The sequence below is a fragment of the Pinus tabuliformis genome, chromosome X, assembly GCF_031772625.1.
Source record: "Pinus tabuliformis cultivar Carrire ecotype Pingquan chromosome X, CPIR1, whole genome shotgun sequence".
Taxonomy (NCBI): Eukaryota; Viridiplantae; Streptophyta; class Pinopsida; order Pinales; family Pinaceae; genus Pinus; species Pinus tabuliformis.
In genome coordinates this window covers 1,569,032,190-1,569,041,883 of record NC_142308.1, presented here as the reverse complement: position 1 = coordinate 1,569,041,883, position 9,694 = coordinate 1,569,032,190, and positions in this window count along the sequence as shown.

The following is a 9,694-nucleotide window of genomic DNA, read 5'->3' as shown; positions in this document are numbered from 1 at the left end:
ATATAGAGAGTCGAGTGAAGAAGTTTAGTCCTCTTATTTCATCGCACTTAGGAAACCATGGCAACCATGACCTCCAAGTATGTCCCAATAATTTTCTTCTTTTAATTCATGGAATAATGCATATAACACACAACAGTATCCATGGCAATACTTTGCTCCTTCTATAGCACAGTTTCCGTTTCCCTGGAACTAGTGGTCCCCCTCTACCTCTATTCAATATCCTTAATCTCAACCATACCCTTGTAATGAAAACTAGAGGGGGAATGCCCAAATTATAGCCCCACCTAGATTACCAATGCAAAAACAACTACAATTTCCCCCTTTCCAAACTCTTGTTCGTACATCACCTGTGCAACCCCAACTACCTATGCAACCTAACCAGAACCCGAATAATAAAGCAGCCCAAAGCATAGAGGTTCCGACTACCTTCTAGACTTACCTTATTACTTCCATTGGACTTAATGAAATTCAACTACGGTCGGGTAAGGTAATTAAACCAAATCACTCCCATATCATTACCGAGGAGGAATGTGAACTTTCCAGAGGAGGTGTAGTAGATCTTGAGGTGACTGTTACACCTGTAATAGCTGATACACAACAAACTATTATGTCTATAACTGCCAACTCAAGAAGAACTGTTACTCCTGTAATATCCCACTCGGGTGAGGCTGATACACCTGTAGCAACCGATTCGACTGTTATGACTCAAAATCATCTGTATCTTCAGAGATCAACTGAGACGGAAATGACCTCACAACCCAAATACAATTTCCTTAGGGACTTGCAAAACTTGGACGTACGAATCCCTCTGCTGCAAGCTCTTAAAGAAGTACCTATTTATGCCAAAACAGTATGATATTTATGCATTAAGAAACCTGGAAGGAAGCCTAAGGACCCTGCTACCATACACATGATGGGGAAATTGTCTGAATTAATGATTTCTCAGCCTCTTCTAACCAAGTATAATGATCCAGGAAACCCTACGATTATTGTCTATATTAATGATCATCCCATAACTAATACATTGATTGATCTTTGGGTTGCCATTAATGTGATGATAGAGGACCTCTTTACCACCCTGCGGCTACATGGGCTTAGACATATGCCTACTATACTTGAAGGTCTTGTGCTAACCGCAAGGAGGTTTTAGAAGACGTAGTAATCACAATAGCTTCATGGAGGTATCTGACTGACTTTCCTATCTTACAAACCAAATCCAACCTGGGGAAACATCCTTTGATCTTAGGGAGACCTTGGTTGGCCACTGTAGATGCATTTATAGGATGCAGATCTGGATCTATGATGATCTCAGATGGCCAGGATACAAATAACCTTAACCTTTACCCACCAAAACCAAATATGGATTTGAACAATCCCTGGTGGGATGAATCTGAACCCGAATCGGATCTTTCCCTACCGCTCCTCACTTTAGGAAAAGTATAGTATTTCAAGGATGAGATAGAAGATGATATGATTAATGGATTTATTAGTAACTCACTTTCTATTGCTTCTATTGAAAATTCAAAGGAGGAAGAGGAGGTAGAAGATATAAACTTTGAACAAATGAGAACCACTCTGCATACTGACAGCAGTCCAGTCGAAATAGAACCAGGAAAGTATTTGAACATTAACCCCAACCTGACTATTGATGTTGGGCTGCTAGTTTGTCATTATTATTATCACTCTTTAATTCCTATTTCATCCATTTCTACCATTCTTTATCATGTCATTTATCATGGTTTATCATATAATTCCATTTTATAATTATTTATGCTCTTATGGATAAATCTTATTTCTTCTCCTTTATTTTTAATAAATTGATGATCATTATGCACTATTTTACCAATGATGGTTTATTAATAAATTTTTTGTAACATAACTCACCCTTTTAGCCACCAAGATATTTTCCAGATTGCAAATTTGATCTCCAACTCATCATTAAATATGCCAACTCAGAAATTCACTGGAATAAGAAGTGATAGTTTTGTAGTGGATGTTTCATGCAAATGGAGAAGAATCTAGAAAATATGAAACATGGGTTTTGTCTAGAACAGACCGAATTAGTTTTATAGTGAGCAGTTTTCCCAAATTCGGTCCGTATTAAGAGAAACAGAAGGTTCTTTGAAGACAATATTCTCATATTCACTATTGCGGCCATTTTCCAAATTATCTTAGTTGCAATACCAAATTCGACCTGTTCCTGTTGAATGTTGATGGAGAGATATTTCAGATATGATCTTGTTGATCAATCTATTGTGAACAATCCAATTCTGTTATGGGAATCATTTTGTAATCATATCTGTTGTAACTTCTCTCTGCTCTCTGTGTATTTAAATGAGAATAAAGATCAAAGAGGGATAGATTATTAGAGATAGATTAGATAGGAATGATAGGGTAGTAGGATAGAATGGAAAGATTTATCTTTTCGCTTGGGACCTCAATTGTAATTTCAATATACAAAATGTTATTCTAAAGGATGACCGTATTGTAATGAGGATTGAATTCAATGGTTAATACATAATCTACGTTGCTGATCATTCGTATTCTCTAAAGTAGCTCAACAGTATTCACTGGTGGCTAGGGCCTGACCTCTGGTGGATCAAACTGCTATCCTCTATGTTATATCTTTCTAATTCACGCAAGTCTAATTGGTTTGATGTTTTTCCATTTTCTGCTAAGTTTACCCTGTTTGATATCTTCTGATTTCCTATGAGTTTACATTGCAGTTAGTTTACTTTCCTTTATTCTGATCTCATGTACTTCGCAACTTTGCCATTTGATTTCATTTGTGCTCACTGCAGGTTGAATTAATTATCAGTTAAGACATTGATTTTTGGTTGATTACGATAAGGGTGTGGTTAGTATAGAATCAACTAAAAGAGATTGGTTAATACTACTAAACTCTCGGTTGACATCATTTCCATTCAAATCGCTTAATTGAGATAGAGTATGCTTAGTATAGAATCAGCTGAAAGAGATTGGTTAATGCTACTAAACTCTCGATTGATGTTATTTCCATTCTCATTGCTTAAAGTAGAACATAGTGTGATTAATGTAGATCTAGCTGAAAGAGCTCAATTACTGCTACTATGCTCTCGGTTGATGCTACTATCAATTAAATTGATTGTTTGAGATTTGATTACAATTTTAGTTGAGGATTAAGTCTTGGTGATTAGATGTAATATTTCCATTGACAGTTATAGTTTTAGTTTTATAAATGCATCTGTTTACTCTTGTATCAATTTTTATAGTTCAACATAAAAATCATTACTCTATGGATTTATAGCTTGCATATATTGGGTACACTCTTGAAACAAAAAGACTTTCCCAGGTTGATAATTAATGTGAGGAATTTAGGAGTTTTAAAAGACACCTTGTAGCACCCAACAACTGAGCAAAAAAAATTACTATTACATCTGTTACGAAAATATAAGAAGGAGTTTGCATGGGACTATACGGATATGAAAGGGATTCATCCCAACCTCTGCACTCACCACATTTATTTGAAATATGGCTGCAAACCAATTAGACAATTGCAGCACCGCATGAACCCTGCGCTAAAGGAGGTAGTGAAGGAAGAATTACAAAAACTCATGAGTGCTAACTTTATTTATCCGATATTTGATAGTCAGTGGGTGTCTCTGCTTGTTATTGTCCCTAATAAGAATGGAAAGTGGAGAGTCTATGTGGATTACAGAGAACTCAATAAGTCCACTCAAAAGGACTTTACCATTCATAGATCAGGTCCTTGGCACCCTTTCTGAGAAAAATATTTTTTTCATTTTTAGATGTGTTGTGGCTACAACCAGATAGATATTTCCCTAGAGGATCAAAATAAAACTACCTTTACATTCCCTTGGGGAAATTTCGCATACAGAGTACTCCCTTTTGGACTCTACAATGCGCTAATTTTTTTTTTAAAGGGAAATACTGGGATTTTTTTCTGATTTGTTGAATTACTACCTTGAAATCTTCATGAACGATTTTACACCTTATGCTGAATCTTTTGAAACAACATTAGATTACTTAGAAAATGTGCTGGAATGTTATGTACAGACTAATGTTTCTTTGATCATCAAAAAATGTCACATGATGATGACTGAAGAGATCATTCTAGGACACTACATTTATGCTCACGGGATCAAGGAAGACCCTACTAAACTAGAGGTAATTCTGAAAATTCAAACACCCAAGACGCAAAAAGAGGTATGTGGTTTCTTGGTACATGCAGGGTATTACAAAGGTTTATAGACAATTTTTCAAAAATTGCATCACCATTGTTTTCTTTACTCATGAAATATGTAGACTTTTTGTGGACAGGAAAGTGTGAGAAGGCCTTTTTGAGGTTGAAATGATGTGTATCAGTAGCTCTGATTTCACGTGGACTTAATTGGGAACTGTCATTTCACATAGCTATAGATGCATATGATATTGTTGTAGGTGTTGTTTTGGGCCAACTGGAGGATAGGAAGCCTTATGCTATTTATTACATAAGCAATAATTTGCCTCTGGTTAAGCTCAATTACACAGTCATCGAGAAGGAATTCTTGGCAGTAGTTCATGCCATCAATAAATTTCGATATTATATCACTTGGTATCAAGTGTTTGTACACATTGACCACTCTGTCATTCATTTTTTAATGAATAAGCCAATTACCGATTGTAGAATTACATGTTGGTTATTACTGTTACAGGAATTTGATATCACAATTATTGATAAACCTAGAAAACATAATGTAGCAGCTCAGTTCATTTCTAGGTTAATTATTGATGACACATTCATTCCTACTGAGGATTATTTCCCTGATGAGTATCTCTCTTTCATTTCTACTTACTCACCATGGTATGCAAATGTAGCCAATTATCTTGCTGCAAGGAAGTTTCCACAATATTTGTCCTCTAAGGAAAAGCGAAAGATCATATAACAGAGTGCTACCTATACCTGGATAGATGGGAATCTCTATCACACTCGCCCATATTTCCATATTAGACATTGTGTTAGGGAAGATGAGATCTTTGACATCCTTAAGGCTTGTCACGAGGAACCTTGTGGAGGGAACTTCGTATACAAGTGGACATGATACAAAGTGCTTTCGACAAGATATTATTGGCCAACAATACTTTAGTATTCCAAGCAGTTCGTGGAAGGATGTGATAGTTGCCAAAGAATGGGCCAACCATTGCAATCAAATGAGATGACGTTACAGCCTCAAATCGTCTTAGAACCTTTTAATAAACGGGCCTTGGATTTTGTGGGACCAATTAATCCTTCATCCAGTCAGAAATCCTACATTTTGGTATGCACCAACTATGTCACAAAATGGGTTGATCGAAAAGAACTAACTAGAGCCACGGAGCAGGCTGTTTCAAACTTCCTGTTTGAAGACACCTTCATCCATTTTGGTATACCCAAGGAGATAGTGACAGATAGAGGGACCCAATTTATATCCCATATGATCCAAAAGTTGGTTGAAAAATATAAAATCCATCATAGAATCACAACACCTTATCATCCACAAGCAAATGGCCAAGTGGAAAGTACCAACAAATTCATTGAGGGGATTCTTACCAAGACTGTGGCTAGTCATTGAAGGAATTGGCCTGATAAACTGCCAGAAGTGTTGCAGGAAGATAGAACTATGTGGAGGAATACTATGGGATTCTCACCATATGAACTTTTGTATGGTAAAAATCCCTTGAGTTCGAAATCAAGACATTAAGAACAACATTGCAGGTGAATTTGGATTTTTCTACACCACAAAAGAAAAGGTTGAACCAGCTCAATGAACTAGAGGAGAAACAGTTGGTTGCTATCAGGCTCTCTTATATGATTCAAGATTCAATGACTTCAAGGGTAAGCTCTACACCAGATGGCTAGGTCCCTATGAGGTAGATGTAGTCTTTGACAATGGCACTGTGAATTTGGTTACCATTGATAGTGCGAGAACACCATTGCTTGCAAATGGGCATCATCTTCAGTTATATCATAAACTTGCTTTAAGGGATTCATTTGTTAACATTGTCACAAATTTGGATCTATAGATTACAGGAGTAGGGGGAAACCCCACTGTGCTACCAAAATTATAATATTTCAACAAGCGTAACAGATGAAACCAACCTCTATCAGCAGCGTCTACACCTGCTAAAAATAATAATAATAATAATAAGAAAATAAAACAATCTTCCTATGAAAACATTTTTTGAGCACAGAAAGACAATTTATATAACATTTGAAAACCATTCTGTGGCGACTGTTACACACTCTGTAACAACATTTGTTACTTCAAGCATATCCTACAATAATGCTATTACACGACTATTTTTTTATTTTCTTTCATCTTTTGTGGAAATCAATAATACATAACATTCCTCTTGGTTGTTACATCTGTAAAAACCAACAACTTCTAGAAATAATCCAAGTAAATTATTTATTGTGATACATAGCACACATCACCATGATTCGGGATCAGTTGTCTAGATTGCCGGAGTTAAATTCACGCACCTTGTCACCAATGTCTTCTCTCCATGTCACACCAGGTACATCATAAAATGGTAATATCGTTATCCGCTTTTATTTAGTAATTATGGAAATTTAATGCGATATCACTTCTGACAGCTGACATCAATCGTCACATTTAAGCCTGGGTGGAAAATTACATGATGATGTGACCTTTTCATGACCTATGAGCATTTAAAAACTACAACCAAAGCATGATGATCTTGTAATCATTATCATTTAACAAGCAATCATGCCAGAAAATGGAATTGTACCTTAGACTAGACCTCCCATAACTTAGAATTAATAAGGAAATGTTAGTGCGTAGTACGAATCCTGATTGCAAATCCTGATTCGAAATTACTACCCACATCCCCTTATCATTTACCCACTGCTGAAGCATTGCATTCAGAGCTCTTAGATAAAAGTGGAGGAGAATAGTTGTAGGTCTAGAACAGCTGAGTATTGTGCTGACCGCTTCAGAACTTCTCAAGGGGGAGAAGAGAGGAGAAAAACATTGAACTTATGTAGCAATGGGTGCGACGAAAATTCAACATGAACCAGGATCAGCAGAGGCATTGAAAAACTACGCCAAAGCATTCCAAATGTTTAAAGATGTAGGCTGGTTTGAGTTTTTCCAAATTCTGGAAGGATCACATGGGGCAATTTCTATGAAATTCATGAATAATTTAAAGAGGAAGCAAGTATAGGTCAGGGGATTAAATATGGATGTTATAGAAGAGGTAATTTCCTGTGTGACGGCATTACCTACAGAGGATAAAACGTGGTTTAACAGAAAAATTAATGACCCCTTCTTGAAGGAGGATTTTCTACAAGGGAGGAATGACTCGTGAAGAAAGGAAGGGGGATTGACAGGTTGTCACTTCCCCAGCCATGGGTCGATGTCACACTTTACCTAATCAATTATATTACCTATGAGGGGAGGGAAACAATTGTCTTCAATTACCACTTCCTTTTGCTAAACCACCTCCGACATCGATAGTTGATAAACCTCGCATAATTTTTGCTGGAAAATATCAGGCATATGACTGCGACCATGGAGACAACTATGCATCTAGAGACTTTCATCACAAACCACGACCTCATCAAGCTAATTATGCTAGACAACCTAAGTCATGAGGGTGGGATCTAGGATTAATTCATGAGAAAGAAGGCTAGGACTACTCGCAAGAAGCAAAGTCGGATGTCTGAGGAAGCTCTGACGGAGATTGAGCAGCTCCAGTCCTTGAACTGGAAGGAGACCAATTGACAAACCAATTGGTGATAAGCGACCAGAACAGTGAATAAGGGTTAGTGGGCACCCAGAGTCTCCATCCATGTCTAAGAATAAAAAGGAGGCAGTAAGGCAGGAATATGAAGAGCAGACTCGTCTAGCGGAACCTTCCTCACCAAGTAAGAATGTGACCCAATCCTTATTGCTTAAAATTGGAAGTTTACAAAGAGAAAATGAAAATCTAAGGAAGGAGTTAGCAAAGGATAAGGTAGAGGCAAGGGCCCTGGGGTTAGATACTTGGGCTGAGGCTATAGATAGGGTCGGGGAGGAAAATTTTACGGGTTTTGTGTGCATGGCCTGTGCTAAGGAGATAGTGGTAGCAGGGTATAGAGTCTGTAGAGGGGACACCATTTCGAGGGAAACACAAATTGAGTCTTGGGAAGCTGATGCACAAAAGCCCATTGAAGATGTTGTTGTTAAACAAGAACCAGTAGATGAGACAAATCATTCCACATAAATTAATTTGGTATCTAATCCATAGGAACCCTTGGTTGACATTGTTGTTAAACAAGAACTAGCAGTGGAAATAGAAGCTAACCAAGGGGAAAAAGAAGAAGATGATATACATGAACCAGTGGTTGACACTGTTGTTACATGATAACCAAAAGTGGAAAAAGAAGCTCACCAAGGGGAAAATAATACACAAGAACTTTTGGATGACATTGTTGTTACACAAGAACCAGTAGTGGAAGTGGAAGTTGATCCGAAAGAAAAATAAACTATTACACAAAAATCGAGTGATCACGTTGCTGTTACACAAGAACCAGCAGCCGAAATGGAGCAATTTCACCCTTGGGAGGATGTTACACCTTCAATTGTTAGTGCATGTGGGAGAACACTAGGTCCTGATGAAGGATGGTGTTCTGAAAGGATGTTGTTGATACCAGAGTTACAGAAATGGAAGCAGCAGGCACTCTCTCTACAAGATGGAATGATCTCAATCAAGGCACATAAAAAGATGATGGATTCACTTAGGGAGAAATGGTTGAAGGAAGAGTGGGAGAGAGAATGGGAAGAGCAGAGACATAAGGAAGCTATGAAGAAGAAGGACAAACAAGTGCAATTGTTATAACGACAAGTTTTGGATCTAACAAATGATAAGACAAAGCTTTGTGAGCTTGCCTTGAACCTACTAGGATGCAGGTGACCTTCCCCATCAAATCCAGTGTTCCTCTGGGAACATTATTATTTGTTTCAATTAAAAGCAGTCTTTGAAAACAGAACTTATTTTGGTTCTTCTACCCATACCTTTCTATTGAAGCCCCGAAAATCGGGTCTACAACAAGGGGGATACCCACCTGGTCCGGACCTTAGTTAGCAGCTCCTTTTCTGTTTGATATAGTGGGTCTGACTGGGGATATGGGACCAGTTTCCCAATATGTGTGTGTGTGTGTTGAGAATTGATATTTCCTTTCTAATAGTTCCTAAGTAAAATGTTTTTATTCTAAATCTAATCTAACAACATGCAATTGTGTTCTAATAAATAGAAATATCTAATTCTAAACTAACCCGCGATGTAATCTTGCCGTTATGTGATCTACAATGATTTCAAATAATAGTTGATAATAAATATCATTCAACCACTATAAGAAAAGAATTCAATAAAGATAAACCATTTTGTATAAAAAGTTAGACGAGACAGTTGTGAAAAACATATCGAATAATAAGCTACTCATATATTAGGCATAAATAAATAGCTATCACCATACAAAAGTGCCAAATGATAACTCAAACATTCATGCATTCATATATAAATAATTGAACATGAATATCACCATAACACATAAGCAGAAACAGTTAAGAGATAAAAGTACCATTTATAACTAGTTCTACTCATGAGCTTCAAGCAATAATGATCTATCTCTTCTTAATCCAACATCCACTGAGTACAGAAGTGCAACATC